Genomic DNA, 21,182 nt, shown 5'->3' on the forward strand with positions numbered 1-21,182 from the left:
ATAATTGATATAACTATATCTACATAAACATCTACATGTAGGTATTTTCTGTTTTTTAAATTACCAAAAGAGAATTCATCATGGCCTATACCTGCCTTGTTTCCCTATTAATCCATTCACTACTTCTCTCCATATCAAGATGTATAAAATCACACCAAACATACTTCTTAATGGCTTAGCATGTTCCCTTAAATGAATATACATTTAATTTAGCAATTCTCCTCTTGTTGTATATTTAGATTATTTTTATAACATTTTTCTTTTGATATTCCAAAAACTCTGCAATGAATACTCTCACACATCTACCTTGGTGTACTTTCACAAGTTTATCTAAAGGTAGATTCTTCTCACCATGTATAATTGCCAGGGCAGTGGGTAAATGTACTGTAAATTTGTTAGACATTACCAAACTGTGTTCCAAAAATGTTTCCTGATTTTTACTTCCTCCAAGAGTATGTAGGAGTTGTGTCTTTACTCCCAGGTCGCAGTGCCTTATTTTTAAGTCAAATAATTTATCCAGTTCTCAAAATGCAACAAAGCCTTTAAATTATTTCCCCCTTGTGCACATTTTATCAATATTAACATAGTCTAATTTAAAATGCTTCACACTTTTAAGTAAAAGTCAGCAGAAGTCAAGCTGTTCAATGTATTCCCATATCTCATTACTTAACACAGCATGACCTTCCTCAAAAACAATAACTTATCTGTAAGACTTTCCTATTAATGAAGTTCTAATACATCATAATAAAGGAAACATTCAAATCGCCTTGGTTTTTGGTGGTGATAAATGAAGAATCATTAGATAATTTCTTTTCTTTGGAATCACAACTTTTAAATAACTTGAAATGTTCATGCAATACTTTGAATGTTCCTAAGATCTCACTAAATAGATGTATTTCTTTAGAAATTATGACTAGGAAAAATAGTGTTTCTCTAGAAGAGAAACCAATTTTTCTTGTAGCCTTCTTTGGTATAAAAGGAGAATGTAAAATTTAGTCTGATTTTCCTTTTGCCTCATTACCCGGAAGCAGAACATCAACTTAGAGGTCCAAGCACAGCTGACTTTAAAGAAGCTGGAAATACTAAATGCTTCACCAGGGTAGTGTCTCAAAGTCTTTAAGGAACTAGAAAAAAATATATCAAAACAACAAACAAGTTTATGTCACTTTTTGTTATTGTTTGTTTAGCTCAAGTGGAGGAGCCTATAACACAAAGCTGAAGCCTAATGCAGGAATTCCCAAGAATTGCCAAGAATATGTCAGATTTTTCACATCAATCCCTCAAACTGTGATTGAACAATAGAATAGTGATCAAAGTAATTTTACCTTATTTGTTTACTCATATTTATATCTGTAAATTTTAGATTGCCCTTATCATTATTTGAGGCTTAGTGGTGCTTACTTTTTATGACTTTAAAAGAATCTTCATTAACTATTTCTTGACATCTAACACCATTCCCATTTCACTTGATCATGACCAAAAAATTAGAAATAATTTCCACTAATATGTATAAAAGCTGCAATTGCATTTTATGGAATTTTTGTGAATAGTTGTGGAAATTATTGTGTCCTACATTAGTATTTAACAGAATCAGACACATATGTGGAGGAGGCATACTGTCTTCTCTATTTCCTGGGATGTGTCCACCAAGTGCTCTCAACAGTCCAGTTTAAGCCACTTCTTTTTCTCTGCCATTCCCCTTCTTTTTGCCTCTTCAATACATTCAAAGAGCCTAGAAAGCTCCCACAAACAATGCTAAACTATCTTCTTTTTCTGTAGGGAATTTAGGAGATGAGGGTATATGACACGTAGTCTTCCAAATAGCCTTCTAATTTATTAACATAAGCTTGTTAAGTTTTTTAGGCAGTAATTAAATATGAAGGGCCTTGCACGTATCTCTAGGGCTTTCCGGCCCCACAATATGAAGACTGACTGTATAATAGATTCAGATGTGAAATACCATATGGTGAATAGATCCATACTCTTATTTATTGCCTACTCTTAGCTTATTTCAGGGAGCACTGAAGCCTGAAACTTTACTGATCGCCTAGAGTGAAAATGAGCAATTTGTTAGGGATGCATGAAGAACTGCTTTTCTCATGCCTTTTAATATGTGGTTGGCTACATACTGAGCACCTGCTGACTGAGGTACAGTTATGTGCAAAGGAAGACTGAACTAGAGCTAAGAGACTGACTTTTCATTTGGTTCTTGCCAATCTATACTTAATGGGCTTGTGACATTGTTAAGGTGCCTCATGGAATCCAGAATGTGATTCCCATCAATCTTCAGACCTTCTACAGCCCTGAACACAGTGATGATATATGACAGGAGCTCTGTAAATATTTGTTCTAGTAATGAACTAGTTTTGGGATAGTTAAGCCAACCTATGGTTAGAGATTAAAATGTTATTTTAGTGAATTAAAAATACTTTCACTGGTTTCTTATTCTTTTTCTATGTGACATATAATTATATATACCACAGACAAAGAATGAAATATGGAAAACATTTGTACTAGCAAAGATTACCTGCCAAATTTATACTATATTTGATTTAATGTGTTGCCCCATAGCTAACAATTAATATGAAAGTAACAAGTATAATTATATTTCACAAATGTTTGAATGCTGTCTTACATTTCTATGAGAGAAGTCATTAAGCAATAGGTATAGCTACAGGTAGAGGAACACAGCTAGTTCCACACAAGAGTCCATCAATAAAGGAAGTAGAGAATAAATAACCCAAATTCTCTCCTCCTGACTTTAACCTCTAGAATTCCAGAGTCAGTGGAAAGGGAAGCATGTTGATACTTTGTGTGGAGAACAGCTTCCTAGAGGCAGGGTCTAAAGAGAGTTCAGAGTGGGAAAAAGAGAATATCCAGCACAAACATTACTTTTGGAAAACATTTAGCCCCAGCATTCTCCTTATTAACCACGTGTTCTGGAGAAACAAACAATTGTGTTTATGTGTGTACTGGCAAGCACATGTGCATGCACATACATGAAATGAAATAGAAAAATATTGCCTCTGATCTCAAACTGAGCATTTGCATGTGGCCACAGGAAATAGTTTAGGCTGAACCAGATGAAATTGCTTTTTGTAAGATAAAAAATGGTCGAACAGTGATCAGATATCAGCAACATTCACCCTACTATTTCTTTGACTACACCATTCAAGAGTACATAGTAGCTATGAATGAAGGTTCCAGCGCCTAGAAATTCAGGAATGACAAAGGGGTAACATTACTGTCACTCAGGCAGTGTTTAGCATAAAATTTGAAAACAATAGAGATATAGTCCAAGTTCTCCCACTGCCTAGAAGGAACAAATATCCTCACCTTTCAATCTGTTTCTTCTCTAGCTTGATGATGAAAAAGCACAGTGGCAAAGTACAATGGATGTTGAACAAATACCTGCTGAGTGGATAACCAGATGATATCTAAGGTCATTTACATTTCTAATTTTCTGTGACCTTAGGTATAAAGTTATCATTGTTATTATATCCCATATATGACCTATGGAGAAAATAAGTGCCAAAAGTCCAATTGCTATACATTAAATGCAGCCCCTCCGTCCATTAGGTATCCTCCAGGGATTATGAGTACTGTACTTCACAAGGCTGCCCAGTCACCATTTTATTTGTGTGAGGCTCAATACTGAAAAAAAAAATTTAAGGAATATCAACCACCCTTTCACCTCTAGAGCAATATATAAAATACTAAGAAAACACATGCTGAAGCAAAGTCCAGTTCACAAGTTTGAGCATTCAATAGCAGTTGGAGAGGAAGATTATTTTAAGCATTTGGAAGGGCAGTTTCAGTTCACTGGTCTATAAGCTGCATGAGAGTAGAGATTCTATTTTCTTTTCCTCCTTTGAAGGTCTAGTGTCCGGCATAGGCTAGCACTTAATATAGTTTCTCAAATAAATCTATGCTTAATAAGTGACCTTCATTTTCATCTTATCCAAATAACCAAAGATATATACATTGGTCATAGAAACAGGGCAACCTAGAAATGAAAACAATGAGTGAGCCAAGTACTGTGAGGATTTACTCAAGTTGTACAGGGCAGATTTATGGTTCAACCCTCGGAAATGTGCATAACATGAGCGGGGATTGGTTTTCTCTCTCCACTGCAGTGTGATGTTTTTTATACTGGCATCTGGGTATACTAAAAACAACATTTACACAGCCCGGGTAAAGTGTCATGGATCAACAACTCAGAGATCAATTACCTAAGGCCAAGAGACCTAATGAAGACAAAGGACCCTGAACCCATGAACAACAAGGAAACCATAGAAGAGAAAGTCACCAGCTTCAGGCTGGAAGGAAGGCTATTCTTTACAGGGTATCCTTGAAAAGGACAAACTTGGGGGTCAAAGTTCCACTTGTTTTACCAAACAGACTGAATCTGGATCCTAGAAGACATAGGCAAAACCAATAAAGAAGCATATTCTATTTTGTCCAACATGTTGTAAATAGTTGCTAGCCGTATTGTTTTGAAAACTATTTTACAATTAATATTACAAATAACAGTCATTTAAAAATAGTCATTTTCTGTCTGTTCATACATGCGAACATGAGTCAATTCTTTAGTCTTTCTAAGCTTTAATAAGCTTTACTTGTAAAATGAAAATAATAATAATGGTAATAAGAACATTCCTTATATGGATTCTGACAGAAATATGAAATTCTTTAACATGCATTGCACAGAACTTTGCATACATTAAATATTTTTAAAAATATTAAATATCTACTATTAGGGGTAGCTTAGTACAATAGTTTTCTATAGCCTAGAAATCCTGTTTCTAACTTTTTCTAACTACTCATGAGACAAAGGCTAATCTATTAATTTTTCTTTTATGTGATTTTAAACATCTGATATTTGACATTAGTCTTCTGAGAAAAAAGCAGGAAGTATGTGTGATAAGGACAAAAATGTAAGCAAAAACTAAAACCAGTATCTTTACTGATAAGTAGATTATAAAGGCACACCCTCTTTTTTAGAGCCTTTCCTCAAGCTCACTCCACAATATACCAAGAACGCAGTGCAGTTCTTGTTATGTTAAAGAAATTTTGTATTATGTCTATGGATGGAGTAAACCTAGGACTGATCCAGTTCCTGAAATATTTAAGTCCCTTCCTCTGTATTTTGTTCAAAGACAGATGTCTTTGCAAACAACACTGATTACAACAGAACTAGCTCCTAGTCAATAAATACACAACACACAGACAAAACACCCTAGACTATTCAGACTCATTCTTGAGCTTAAATGACACAATTTAGGGATTTATATATGCTTGGAATATATCAAATCTTAATACAGGGCCTGGGATTTAGCTCACTGGTGCCGCTGCCTACCCTGCAAGCGTAAGGACCCAAGTTTGATCCCCAGGACCAAAAAAAAAAAAGAGAAATCTTTAATACATTTTTAACTTCATTTTATGCAAATAGCATTGGACTGAGTGATTTGAAGAAAATGCAACTCATAAATACATAAAGGTATTACTAGTACATAATTCCAGCATAATTAAGGCAACTCAATAATTTCTTAGGATCAGATATTATAATATTACTACCTATGTCTCTGACATCATAATTTTCTCCTTATAGTTTCAAAATATCTTTTGTATGCTATTACCCTATAGGGAGGGCTATAGCAAATCACAAATGCAAATAGCATAGTACTGCAATACAGTACTTTTTGGGAAAAGGAATATCTTGCACTTTGTTATAGGAAATAAGATGTAGTCCATGTCCTGATTTAAGTGGAAACACAATTTAACTTACAAAAGTGACCAGATCAATGACATAGCAGTGTGTTTTAAAGGCATAGTTACTATATAAACTTTCTACCAACAAATCAATCCATCAATCAAATGCCTACTGAACACTCAGGAAAGGCAATCCACAAATGCTCTCCTTTCTATTCCTTTTCAGAAGTGTCAAAGTCATGAAATCCTACAAAAACAATTTTCCCCATGGACTGTTCTATGTTTTGACCGTGGAAACATAAGAACCTTGGATTCTGAGCATTATCCTTGGTAATAAAAGCTGTGTCTAGAATACTACGTCAATTTTCTTGCCCTATGATTTCACTGCAATGACTAAACAACATGAAAGATTGTTTTATTACTTTATGGCAGCTTAATTTTCCTTTGATATTTTTCTGCATAAATTTTCCAGGGGAAAGAAAATTTTTAGAAAGGAAGATGGCTTACTACATCAGCAAGGCCCAAGATGAATAATTTGATATAAATTAATGAGCATCATTAATAACAATTTGAAACACAACTTCCAACAAATATTAATACACAGAGTGTAACAAATATGACAATAAAATAGCTGCCTAAGCCCACCCACCATCAAAATAAGTTAATCATTTGATTAATATTAAACTTTTTCCTCAGGAGTGTTTTCTAGACTACACAATGAAATATTAATATAATTTACATCAGAATAATGACTTACTAGAATTCTATAGCAGTGACTCTAAATTCTTTTTTGAATATATTGATGTCAATCCTAATTTAAATGCAAGATAAAGTCACAGGAAGGTCATTGCTTTTATTTAAATAAAACCACACGTTAACATATCTCTTTTTTAATAACAGCTTCACAGCACAATTCAACCTGCTATTTTCTCGCCTTGTCTTGTACATAGTATTATTTTCAATTTGCCCCTCTACCTCTACCTTGTTTACAAGTAAATATATGATATTTGTATTACTTATCAGGGTTTTCATATGTGACTCCCAGAGTAAAATAAGAATATAGAAAACATAGAGGCTAGTCTCTGTTGCCAAAATGAATTCTAGTGAGGGCTCAAGATTCAAATGGAAGAAATAGGTCAGGATCATGGAAATATATCAGAAAAGATTTTTGATTAGGAAACTGAGCAAACATACTATTACTGAATTCTCACCAGTTGACCAGCAATATGATTGGAATCTGTTAGGGTCAGGTTAAAGTAAGCAGCACTGTACAACGAGAGTCCAATTCTAATAGATTGAGGACATCAAAGTGTGAGTCAGAAGTCAGGCACAACCTGAGGAGAGTCTGAAATGGTACCTCATCTCCCAAGCTTATTTAGTTAAGCAGATCATTAGCCAAGTACATCTGACCTCTTTTATGCTTCCTAAACAACTAAAGAATTAACCAATTAATTGAGCCAAAAGAGGAAGGGCCTTTATAGAGCTAAAAATTTGCCTTTCTTCGACATGTTTATTGAGTGATTAAAGTTTTGAATTATTCCTTTCTATTCTTGTCTGAATTCTAACCTCTGACGTTAACCTGTTTCTTTCTCAGGTAGAATTTAAGCCAGTTTATTTCATTTGAAGTAAAATTTAAGACTATTTCTATAAAGGTATTCTTCAAATTTTCTTCAGCCATCCTTCATCTCTTGTACTTTCAAGATTTTATATATATATATATATATATATAATTATTGAATTATATGAATTATTTTGCAGAGATCTAATACAGTCTAACCTTGGCTTTAGGGTTTTCACATGAGCACATTGTTTTAATTAAAACTGTTTGCATGTCTCTGTGTAGCAATCCTACATTTAAACTTCCTGCAGGAAACTGCTACTTCTGTGCTTTTGAATTCATGGAGGTTGGGTAGGAAATCAATTATATCTTGCAAGTTTTATCAGATATATTAAGTATCTTAGGGAAAATGATTTGTGGTGCTCAATAATGCCCCTGTCATTTTCAATAAATTAGGGCAAGTAGTCATTACTTTTAAAATACTGTTGAGATCTGGTGCCACTCAGGGGTTCAAAGTAATGAGATAACCACTGAAACTCTGTTATCTTTGGTGGTGTGGACGCTAGATTTAAGAGCTTAAGCTGTAAGTAGTAGAGAGAATTCAGGAGCTAGTGACAGTGAAAACTATCCAAGTACAAGTGTTCCTCTCTTCCTCCTCCTTCTAAGAAAGAAGGACACAGGCTTATTTGGAAATGAAAATATTATGTTGTATGGGGTAGTAAGTAAAAATACACTGATTAATTATATAAGTGAGTTGGAGAAAGAAGAGTAAACAAAGTCACCCATAAAGAGAGGCTGTGCAGGGTAGTGTGCTGGTGAGCTAGAGGGAGTCGCTTATGGCCAGAAGAGGGTTATAAAGACAGTATTTGGCAGAAATGTGTGTTGAATAAGACTTTACTGCCATTTTGTCTAAAACTCCTGCAACTCTGCCCCCTCAAAACCAATAAATACAAAACTATTTTAAAATTTAATTTATTTTTCAAGGTGTTTGGAGCCAGACATGTTGTTATTAGAGGTAGGTTTTTTAATTTGTTTGCTTAACACAACATAATGCTCCACATTCTCTCAAAGGAAGCAAGGTCCCCTGCCATGACTAGCTCATTCCCCTGTGGCTGGGTTTGGTTCTACTACCTGAGGTGGCTGCTGGACACCCGCTGTGAGGGCACTGTGGTCACTGGTAGCCAAACAAAATCAGATTTAGAGAAAGGGCACATGAAGCTTCTAGAAGCAGTGAAGTCTAAATCAAGAGAATTCATTCAATTCTGTGGATCTACAGTGAAAAGTGACAAAAGTTCAAGGCCACCATTATCCACTGAATGATTTGCAATTCAGGTTTTCGGTGCTGTTCTTCACATCTCACCTAGTCTCATTCTGAGACTTACTCATTTCTCAGAGATCATTGAACTGTAGTCAGCACTTTCTTCTATCCTTTAAATCTAGTTTTGATGTTTCAAGTCACTTAAAAAGCCCACTGTATCCATTAGTCCTGGATGTTTGAGTTGACATTCAGGCTCATGCTTCTGACTAGACATTTTCAAAACTGACTTAACCCTTCCGGTTTTGTTTTTTCTTTTCCAGTTTTGCTCCCCCCATGAGCCACATTCTACATAATTAAGGGATTTTCACCCACCAACAGCTTAAAATGTTTCAAAAGCTTACAAATAGCAAAACACCCTATTAAAATCTGTCCAACAGGTAAAACTTCCTTTAATTAAGAACTGACAGTACACCTGGCATATTTTCCATTTTGCTCTTGGCATAGCACATGAGCAAATGTATCAATAAATTGTATAATTGGGAAATTTTAAATATCACTTTGTGGGTGGTATGTTGCATTTTATTATAGCCTGCTATACATATAAATCAAAGTTCTTTCCTTTAAATACACAAAACTGTTCTAAAATTGACTGTTGACTGACCCATACTGGATATAAAAACAGAAACATAAAATATTGAACTGAAGAAGACAAATTAGGCATAACTAGTTTACTTAAGAATGTCATCTCTTCCCTCTTTTTCTTAACTCTGTATTTAGATTTAAAGTAAACTTTCTTGTTTCTGCAATATTTGGAACACAAGGATATAAATAGTGGTGGCTTTATACTTGAAAGATAAATACAGCTCTGTATCTAAACCCTGCCTAAGAGAAATATTTCAAGTCTAGTTGTGACATTGTTAGAACTCAGTGTTATTAAGCATACCACCAAAACCTTCGAAAACAGGAAGAGAAAGAAAAACCACTTATATTCATTCTTTTAAGTTTTGTGGTCAATGAGAGATGGCAAGATGTTCTCTAGTTATAATTTACTAGTATAGTGAAGAGTTAGTGGGAAACTAACGTGTATTCCACTGGTAATCCGGTGTCTGGCCTTCACTGGAAGAACTGTGAGTGAGGCTTGGTAGCAAGGAGCCTGCCCTAAATCATAAAGATGAGCCATGCAAGAGAAGTCCAATATAACAAGAGGACATGAAAAGAGGAGAGCAGCTTTTAAAATGTTGTTTTTAGATTTCATAGACTCTACTTCTCTTCAGATTTTATGTCTAAAGCTAAAACAATACTTAACAAAATTTAGTACTGAAAACAGTATGATGAAAACTTTATAAAATAAAGAAAGGTTTTGACTGCTGAAGTGATAAAAACTATTTTGCTTTTGTTTTATTTATTCCATTTGTGGAAGACATAAATGAACTCTTGGGTCATGGACAGGACAGTGGCTGGGACAATGGGATATAGCACCAATGGGTGTGTTAGCAGCAAAAGGAGAAACACAAACAGCATTAGGCTTGGTATCCCCCACTGGGCATGGCCCTCAGCACAAATGAGGACAGGCACAGCAACTGCCTCCACTCCACAGTGCTCCGGGAGCACGGCACCTCTGCTGGGTAGGATCAATGGAGTGTCTTGGCAACAGATGACCATAGGGCCAAAAATGAGAGCAGAGTGTCCATGAGCACACAGGAAATACCTTCTAAGACAAAGGAGAATTTGGGAGCAAGATGTTCGCTAGTTATAATTTACTAGTATAGTGACAATGACAGCAATGTTGCTGAAATTTAACAAATGAGTGTCTTAAATGTTACATTTAGGCCTTGAGAAGGATAGATCTGATATTTATTTGGGATACACTGGAAAGGTTAAAAGTACAGCATTTGTTTAAATAGTTGGGTTTTTGTTTTCATTGAGCAGTGCACATACAGCAATAGCTGTCACTATATTAAGCATCATTGAACTCTACCTATCCACAAATATTTAGGTAAATAAATTCAATTTTCCATTAGGCTCAGATATAATAGTTTTCTTTAAATAACTCCTTTCTTATTTCCATGCACTATAATACAACCTTAAAATATAGTACATTCGTTCAAATATATTATAAGAGTTGGATGGGACAGGATGGGACAGGATAGAATAGATAAAGATCTGCTGCTCTCTAGCTATGTACACTGGGTGCTTTCCATGTATTAGTCTAAAAAGAGAATGAAGGTATCCAGACCATGAAAGGATACATAGGGCTAAAGGAACGACTGCTATTCTTTCTGGAGTAAGATGGACTCTCAGTGCAGGCTTTTGTTTCCTCTTTTTTGGTACCAGGGATCTACTCAGGACCTTGCGATTGATTGTGAGGCAGGTGGCAGCACCATTGAGCTAAATCCCAGCCCTCTCAGTGCAGTTTTAATTTGCATTTCTTTGATGGCCAGTGATGACCAACATTTTTTCATGTATTTGTTGGTCATTTGCACTTCTTTTGAGAAGTGACTATTGCTCAGTCTCTCTTATATGAGAAACATTATAATATAGTGAAATAGAAGAAAGATAAGTAGGAAGCAGGAAGAGGTTCAAATACTTCCCCAAATTACATGTTCTGTTGTTTTAAAAATATTTCAATACATATGATAATTTTTTCATTTATACTAACAGTTTATCTCAGTTCACTGAAAAGAAAGTTACTGTTATTACGTTTGTTTTTTCTTTTTTAAGAATCCTTTTGGTTTATGTCTTGTACTGAGTGACTACTTTAAAGATAATGTTACATGGTGTAATATCTATTATTTTTTATTTGGTTATGAAAATTTGCGGTTTTTTCATAAAATTAAAAGAAAATAGATAAAAGGATGAAGTGTGCAAAGTGTTTGAAGAGTCAGGCATATGACAGGCACAAAAGTATACTTTGATATTGTTCTGGAGTAGTTTTCTATAAAAATCATGGGGCATAAATCAGAAAGCCCCACTATACTTACATATAAAACAAGCTCAAAATTAATGCAGATTCTGTTTAGTGGTTGGACTTAACCTCCAACTTTAAGACATATTTACTTGCTTATTTGTTTCCAAATCAGAATACCTCTAAAAAGAACAATATATGTTGTTGTGACTTTTTTATGTCAGTGTGGAAAACTAAAAATCTTATTTAATTTTCCTCCACAAATCAATTTAGGGAAGCCCTGTGTAATACAGAAATAATATCTTATATATGATTTTATAAATTTGTAATACCTATTCTTATATAAAGCATTGTCATGACAACTCTATAAGAAAAGAATTTTACAAGTCTAAAAAAGAGGCACAATGGACTAAGTACTTTCTCTAGAATCACAAAACTCTACCAAGCAGGGGTGGATGTAGAATTAGGCGTCCTAGACCATAGGACACCCAACTCCTGCACTCCTTGTAAATGAATGCTTATAGGTTAGAATTCTTCTCGGTATGTACAATCTCACAGCTATTCAGAAAAGGATGAGACCAAAAGAGCCGTGAAAAGGCCCTCTCAGTTAATATGGATGAATTACCTGTTTTTCCCCTGTTGGGGGTAAATTGCTCTTTGGAAATGTTACACATTTACTTGTGGGCTGCAAGAGTGTATAGACACTGGATTTGCAAAGCTTCTACAATTCTATGATGTTTTTATTTAAAATGACTCAGAAGAAAAGAGAGTCCTATATTTCACCATTAGATGGTGCTAGGAGAGGCATAAAGTGAACAATCTCAAAATTTGCTGATGTAATGAATCATAGGGTTTGAACAGGATTACTATACAATCAAGTCTATGCTTCTCTCCCAGACAGGCGCACACCCAAACCATCATTAAAAAGTAGAGCATCCTCAAAGCTACTCCATTATTCAGTTAATTATATTTCTGCCAAGACAGGCGTCCTTTCTAATCATAACTTCAACTGCAAATGAAGGATTCTAAGATTCTATGTAGGAATATGAATGCATTTCACGTTGTTTACAGTTTGCTACAGCTCTCATTATGTCTTTATTAATATGTTTTTCAACAGGGTGTGTCAGACTGAAAGAGACTAAATGCTTGTTACAATGTATTAGTTCTAATAAATTCTATTATTAATTATTATGCCTACAATGAGAAGTTCAAGAAACTAGTCATAACAAACATCAACCTGTCATGAATAATGTGTTCTATAACATATAATTTATGAAATGGTGTACATTTCAACTAATCCATCATGTTAGCAGATTTTTATGTTCTAAACTGATGATATGTTGCAAATTAAAAGTCAGTACAGGGCCCTGGACTTCTGTGAAAATAAATGAAAAATTCTTAAAGACTTCAAACTTACTAATACTGTTTTTCTTCCATAACATTTATAAATTTGTTGTTTTTCTGTAACTGTCTCTACTGTGGGAAGGAGGCTGGAAGAGTGACAGTCTTGAGGTTCAATATACTATCTTTCAATACTTAACTCTATTTTTCAATCTCTCTTTCTCCCTCCCTCCTCCCTTCTCTCTCTCTCTTTTATTTTTTTGTACCGGAGATCTAACTCAGGTCCTTGCACTTGTGCAGCAGGAGGCAAAACCACTGAGCTAAATCCCCAGCCCCCTTCTCTCTCTTTTAAATTAATAGATTTTTAAAATGGATACATGTGTAAATGAAAATTATAGCACAGTAGAGTTCTCTTTTACATATTAAGTTTACTCACAGAACAGTTAAATTTCAAAATGAATTTTCACCATCCCAGCAGCTACATACTGTAACCTGATTGTGATCCTCACCTGTGTTACTCCAGCTCTGTGATCCCCAAGGGGAGTACTTGATGGCTTAAAGATAAGAATGTTGGCCATTGCTGTTAGAAATTTCTCATCTATTTTGAAGCAATGTTTTCCAGGCATTTTATCAAGACTTCAGACTAACTCCTAATACATCTGTTGTGCACACAGTGGCTCGGGAAAGGATTACATGGGGAAAATATCACAATTGCTGCTTGGGTATGCCAAGCGGACAGAAGAATTGTGTAGTTTCCAACTAACAGGTAGTTGATAATTTTTTTTTCATTTTCAAAAGAAACAAGGCTATGCTATCATTTTCTCCAAAATCCTTATTTGATTTTGGCTGTGATTAGTTAATTTAGATGTTGATGGTTCATGGGCAGAACTGTGAATTTTATGGATCAGTTGGTCTGTGTGGGTGAGCAGGGCATATGCTTGATACAACAGTTTCTTTGGGCTTCTACCTGATCTGCAATCATGTCTAAATTCTTATCAATAGATTATTCATTTGGGTTAAAGTATTTCCCATAGAAAAAACATAAGAGAGTACAGGTTCACTAATTGATTTATCAGACTGGGTAGCTCCCAGGAGCAGAGGTATGGGGGACCACATGAGGTAGGGAATCACCAGGCATGATACAGAAAACCAAATCTGTATAGAAACAAGCATGGGGCATCTGGGTACTTGGGGATAATATCAGAGTTCTTGACACTGAAAAGAGGAAAGATTAATACAATACTCTTTTACTTTAAAATAATTTCTAGGAAGGTACTAGTCCTTTCTAAAGAATTGCATGGGACTTTACTCAATCAATAAATGTGTATCAAACATGTAATAGGTGTCTGCTGCCTTTCTGTCCAATATGACTTTCTTCTTTAGGGAATCTGTTCTGTCCTGTCCAAGGGGATCCAAAAGAATGACTAATCATAGCACCTTCACTCCTGTACTCATCTCTGAATAATGTCTCCTAAAATCATATGCTGAAGTCCTAAGTGGGCCTAGTAATAGGACTATATTTTGAAATAAGACCTTTGAAGTAATTGATGCAAAATGAGCTCCTTAGGGTGAGCCCTAACAAATACGGCCTGTGCCATAAAAAAAGGAAATTTTTGACAAAAGCCGTAAAAGATTCTATAAGTTTATACCAAGAAGGCAATCATCTGCTAGCTGAGAAAAGAGAATTGAGAAAAAAGAAAAGGGCCTGACATCTTGTCCTTGGACTTTTAGTCTCCATAACTGTGAGAAATACATTTCTGCTGTTTAAACTACCCAGTCTGTGGTATTTTGCTGTGGCAGCCCTGTCAAATTATGTTGGCCATGAGAATAATAGCCTCAGTCTAACCACACCTATTCTCCTGGTCATAGTGTTGACCAAAGTAGGCTGATGACCTATAGAGGAATCTAATTTGGAGGAAGGGAAGTGAATATATTCCTGAACTGGGGAGTAGCTGGCAGCAGCCTGTCAAAGAATGAATGAGCACAATATATTTAGGAAGTTAAGCTGAGACACTCGTGTGTGTGTGTGTGTGTGTGTGTGTGTGTGTGTGTGACAGAGCGAGAGAGAGAGAGAGAGAGAGAGAGAATTTTGTGACTTTGTCCTTGAAACTAGTTAAGCTTCAAGGCAGATCTACCTTGGATTTGCTAGTTAAACAAAAATAATTCTTTTTCTTTTGTTAGTTTAAATAGGTTTTGTACTTGCGAATTAAAAAGTTCTCTTCTGCTTTCTATTATGCATATATCTCAGGTAGAGACACATGATATGAAGAAAGAATTTAGCCATCAGGAAACTTATAGTATAAATAGAAATAAGAAATCTTTACATAAAATGCTAGCAAACAATATTACATATTAAATCACAAATCCTAAATGAGTTTTAGTGAAAATAAGTGAGGGAAAAATAAGTGTGGCAAAAAAGAGAAATCAAACTTTGTTGAAGTGACCTAGAGAAAAGGCTACATAGAGAGGAGGAATATCAGGAGGTGTTTTGAGGGGGCAACAGCAAGGAGGAAACGAAAGGAAAAGGAAAAGAGAAAGGAGAGATGGAGAGAAGGAGGGAAGGCCCTGCCTTTACTGACCACAGGAATTCCATTTCTTTTTGCATTATATAAGACTTCCAAGTATTTGGGTTTTTTAAGGTTTAGACTTTAGAGTTTAAGAAAAAAATTCACCCAAGATCCACTGCAATCTAGATCAATGCTCTTTCTTTCTGATTTAGTTCTTCTGGCTCTGTCTCATACAATCTCACTTTCTTTCACAGGATCCATGGGTGAAATGCACTAAAATACAATAGTCAGCAAAAAGTGGCATATTTATTTCCTCCACCCTAGTTTATAGATCAGCACAGAAAGCTGATCTATAAGAAGTAGTGAAAAGTCACTGATCAGTAAAGAGAAAGACCTCCCACAGGTTGAGTTTCTGATCCCTTCTCTGGCAGTCAGAATTTAGCCTTTTCTCAAAAGAAATTGGGAACAAATACGTTCAACACTTTTGGGTTGAAACAGTACAAAAATTTGAGCCTGCCTGACACAATCACTTGTCTATGTCTAGGCCACATGCATGAAGATCAACCATCAATGTGAGGAAGGGTTCCATCTCTTCTATTCCACTACAATGAGGTGATCAGACTCCAGGCTACAAGGGTAACCTAGAAGTTGCTACTATACTATGAAATTTGTTGATATTGTTCTACCTTGCTTATGGTTAATATTTTAAAAATTGTCTAGGGCCAGGGATTTATCTCAGTGGTGCCTGCCTCACAAGCACAAGGTCCTGAGTTCGATCCCCAGTATGAAAAAAAAAATTGTCTAGTTCCTTCATAGATGCAAATATCTTAGCATTAAAAGTGGGTAATTAAGACTCAGAGGAATGAGTCAGTAATTCCTACTTCTGCTATTCTGTGCTCCATAGAATCTGGTCAGTATTGAGCTCATTGTGAATCAATGGATAAATCAGTCTAAGCACTGACAAGGCCCTCTGATGACGGACAGGGCTCTCCTTCCATAACATTGCACCCTTTTTTAGCATGCTTGCTATTTTATTTAACTCCAACATTCAAAAATATTAGTGGGACTATTGTATACTAGGGACTATGATCATTCACTGAACCTGGGTGATAAAAAAATTAGGTCCCACCTTTAGGAAATCTCCATTCTATGGAGAGACAAACACATACAGTGGAGATATTCTGCCACAAAGAAGACTTTCACTGACTACAATAAAAAACAGAGGAAAGGTAATGTAAATCCATCTCTGCAAATTAGGTAGATTTCACTCTGAAGACAGTCTTTAAAACTAATATTTTAAAATTTTAGCATGAAATATTTGCCAAAAATATGTTCCCAGTAACCATCTCTAAGTCAGTGAATTTAGAACACTTAATTTCTTCTTTATATATGTTTTCCTTAAGAGCTCTTTTTGAAGGAATGTATCCTTGGCCTACTATCTGGCTTCTGTCAAGACTATGGCTGAAAGACAAATTAATGCTCTATTTCCTGGTGTCTAATTTATCCAGCCAGGCTGATGGCTGGATAAAACTCTAAGGAGACATTCTTTCACAAACCACGTCTAAAGTATTAAGACACTCTTCTGGTCTTTCTCTTGAAATACATGCTGATGGTGGAGCAGTGAGTCTTCTCTACCTGTTCTGAATTCAACAAAGAATCAAGAACTACAGTTCAGTTCCATAAGTCTTCAAATGCATGGGGATTCTTCCTAGATTCTTCTATATTGTGAGTGCTAGGAACAGTTCTTTTTGGTATGTGTTTCACAAATATTTTATAAAGTAATTGGGAGAAGCTGCTTCAGGGGCCTCTAGCCAGTTTGCTTAGCAATGGTGACTGAGCTGACAATTGACGAAGCAATGTGATTTTTTTTTTCATTTTACCAATATAGAGAAGACATCCTAGGAAAAAAGAACAGTATATTTGTGTGATTTTTTTTTACAATGTCTAATGTATAGGAGCCAAGATATCAGATTGTAGGATTTTTCTACTTTGATGGATCAAAGGGAAGTGTAGAAGAAAAATACAAATGTTTCAGGTAATTGTAGGGAAGTACTTAGGTGACAAAGTGCCCCAGGTTTTATAGGGGAAAAATTGTGATTAAAAAATGACTAATGGGCTTGGGGAAAATGGCAGAATTAAAAGTACCAATAGGGTCACCTGAGTCTCCAGACTCAGTGGCGTTGAAGGAGTGAAGCCTGAAAGGCTATGACTACAGGGAAGTGAATTAGTTGGAGCTTTCAGAGTTCTGAGCAATGCAAGTGACCAAACAAGACTACAAAAGTGGGAAGCTGAAGTGGAAGTGAGATGAAGGTCATGGGTATGATAAGATCAAAGAGCTATGAGGGTCATGTGTATGGACATCAAAATTACCAAGAATGATGGTAGATCTGAAGTGGAGAGGAGGAACGTAACCAGTTGATAATTTTCTTAATGAATATGATGAATGACCCAAACATTGATAGATAGCAGTAAGAAAAATAGAAAGAGATATTGGCAATCCATCTCAATACCAGTGCTAAGGTTTTAGTAGAAAGCTAAGCTTCATTAGATGCTAAGGTTAGTAAAGTTTTTATTGTGTGAGAAAAATGGAAGCTAGAGTTCTAAGGACTGTAATAATAAGATGATCCAGCCCCAGAAAAGCAAATATCATATTTTCTCTCATATATGGAAATAACAACAAAAAGCTGACCTGAAAATAGAAGAAAGATTATTAGGAATGGAAAGAGGACTGGAGAAATGAGGGAGAGCAAGAAGGGAAAAAGAGGATACAAGGGAGGGTAGACATGATCCAAGTATGATACATCTATTATGGAAATGTCACCCTGACACCCACATATTTGTACAATTAATATACAATATTGATTACAATTTATAAAGGTTTATGTGACAGGGATTTCCCCCCAATAAAGAGCCATTATGTTTTAGAAAAAATAATTCCACTGCTATAAATATATTTTTTAGATATACTGAGGGAAAGAAGTATAGAGCAGTATAGCGAAAAGAAAGGAAGAGAAGGACTAGGACATTGGATGGGATCAGTCACTGAATTTTCATAGGGATAAGAAAAAAGGATAATTTTCTTTAGACTTCCAATACTGTAGCATTGCTCAGAGACACACTGACTAGAGACACTTGGTACTACTGCCTTGTCCTTTGCTATGTCTTCAACTCTTCCTGTTTTCTTGGGCACCAAAGACTTCTATTAAAGAGTCTTTACATTTAATGCCAACCCAAATCCTGAAAAGGTACAGATTATCTAGTCTCTCAAGCTCCTGAATTCACTACAGATTTACTGTCATATAAACATTTTGTGTTTGACTCTTTTTCCAGATAAAATCTACTCAAGAATCAAACCACAGCAACAGAAGGCTGGTTACTTGGACGTCATTGTTTCTGTTGCTATACAGACTTCTCTGAACAGATGTAATAGGCTTGTTTTATTTATTTATGACGTGGGGATAAAAACTCTTTTGCTACAGTCTGGATAAGTACTGTACACAGGAGCAAAAAAGGAGGAGGAAAGAAGAGAGAGCACTGAGTAGACTAGACCGGTCATTGTAGAGATGGAAGAAAATGGACAGATTCAGTAGCCTTTGGGTATGGTTTGCTGAGAAACTGAATAGGAATATGAATGTACTTCCAGAAATTTTACTAATTAGAAATTCACTGGGTTTGCAAGCTTCTTTTACAAAATGCAAATATATCTAAGAGGCTTATGACTAGAGTAAGGGTGTAATTTAGTCTAAATTAGTTCCATCAGCTTACTTTTTGCTATCACCTCACTGAAGTCAGTCATACTAGAGATGAGGCTTTTACTTGGGGGAAAATGTTTTGCATAAGGAATATAGTCATGTGTGGCATGGAAAGTGAGAGCCTTCAGAATAAGAGAATCACCAAGGATCCCATAGAAAACAAACAGAGAGGGTGTCTGGATTTGAGAACATAAAAACTTTGACCTTCTCTGCTGAGAATATTAGATCTGGAATATTAGAACGTTATTGTCAGTGCCACCTCAGGTAAATAATTTTTGTTGATCAATATTTTAAAATAATTTCTTTTAACACTATATTTTATATTTGGTAATAAATATCTGAAATTTTATAAAGCCCCATCTTAGAGTCAATAAAAGTGCTATATTTTATCTATAATATCCCTTTTTCTTTATGTACTCACATATTATTTTAAAAATAAACACATAGATCCTCAAATGTTCAAAGTATTATCTTTGAGTACAAATCTCAATACATTTAAAACTTCACATGAGAGCCAGTGCTTAGAACTAGGAAAAAACTACTGAAAAGAATGAGTTATGGCCAAAAATTTGGCACACTTCTAACCAGGACTTCTCAGATGATGATGCAGCACTGAAAAAAACAAAACTAACATTTCACAACCCAATTAAAACAGTTCTCTTATTTGTTCTTTTGTACTTTTAGTTCAAATATGGGAAAGCAATTCTTTTTATAAAAAAAAAAACATAACAAGCATGAGCAACAAATTTGGACTAGCTAAATACCATAAAATGTTTTTTCAAAGGCAAAACATTACATGGCAAGATAAAAATAAATCTTTGTGCTAGCCAATAAAATTTCCATGGATGTGTGCCCTTCCGTGTGAGTCACAAGTCTAAGGTCAGGTACACTGTGTTTGGCTATGGGAAGAACAGACTGTGTTAGCCTTACCTGTTGTCTCTGATCACTCTGCATCTAGCCAAAACTGTACTGCCTCACATGCGTGGGTCCCAACCACTTTCACCAGTACCGTCATCTTTTCTTTTCTTTCTTTTTTTTTCTCCCATTAAGTTTATTGGTACATTTTAGGTATACAATACAGTTATATTCATCATTGGGATCTTGTACCTTTACAAGATGTATCTTGGTTCTTATTTTTCCCCTTCCCTTGCCCTCCCTATTTACAAAGACTTTGTTTCCATTTTTCGTTTTCTCATGTTAATTCCATTCTCTTCTTTTCTTTCCCTAATCCCTCCCACTTACCCTTCCCCTTTTCACCCTTTCTTCCTATTTCACAATATCTATTATGCCTTTTGATCCTTATTTACACTTTCTGTTTCTCACATCAGAGAAACTATTTGGTATTTAAACATGTGTGTCCTATTTATTTCACTTAAGAGTATGGCCTCAATGTGCATCCACTTAGCTATAGAAGACTCTAGTTTCTCATTCTTTATGGCAGAGCAGTACTCCATTTTATAAAAAAAACCCTACATCTTCTTTATCCAGTCTCCAGTTAATGGGAAATTGGGCTGTTTCCAAGTTTTAGCTATTACAAACTGTGCCACTATAAACATGGGTGTGCATATATCACTGTTGTATGATTCTTTTAATTCTTTTGGGGAGATATCCTGTAGAGGAATAGCTGAGTCAAATGGGACTTCTAATCCTAGTTGTCTGAGGTATCTCCATATTGATTACCACAGTGTTTGCAACAGTCTGCACTCCATCAACAATGGAGAAGGGTTCCTTTCTCCTCATAGCCCCACCAGAATTTGTTCTTGATTTCTTTTTTTTGGTACTGGGGATCGAACTCAGGGCCCTGTGCCCAGCCTGGTTGATTTCTTGATATCAGTCATGCTTTCTGGGGTGAGGTGGAATCTCAGCGTTGTTTTCATGTGCATCTCTCGAATGACCAGTGATGTTGAACATTTTTTCATATGTTTATTTGCTGCTTTAACTTCTTTGTCTGAGAAATGTCTGTTCATTTCGGATGCCCATTTTTGAATTGGGTCTTTATATTTGGGGGGTCTGATTTTTTGAATTCTTTATATATTCTAGATATCAGACCTTTGTCTGAGGAACAGCTGGTAAAAATTTTTTCCCACATTGTAGGTTGTCTCTTAGCTCTCTTGGTTGTTTCTGTTGCAGTATAGAAGCTTTTTAACAA

At 35.4% G+C, this 21,182-nt stretch overlaps 1 protein-coding gene across 4 annotated transcripts in view; it reads right to left on the reverse strand.

Moving 5' to 3' along the window:
* The window catches only part of Cped1 (cadherin like and PC-esterase domain containing 1), a 280,168-nt gene that overhangs the window by 184,704 nt on the left and 74,282 nt on the right, over window positions 1-21,182 (reverse strand). The window lies entirely within an intron of this gene.

The sequence above is a fragment of the Heterocephalus glaber genome, unplaced genomic scaffold (genome assembly GCF_053883595.1).
Source record: "Heterocephalus glaber isolate CG9 unplaced genomic scaffold, H.glaber_assembly_v1.0 deba00000546, whole genome shotgun sequence".
Classification (NCBI taxonomy): domain Eukaryota; kingdom Metazoa; phylum Chordata; class Mammalia; order Rodentia; family Bathyergidae; genus Heterocephalus; species Heterocephalus glaber.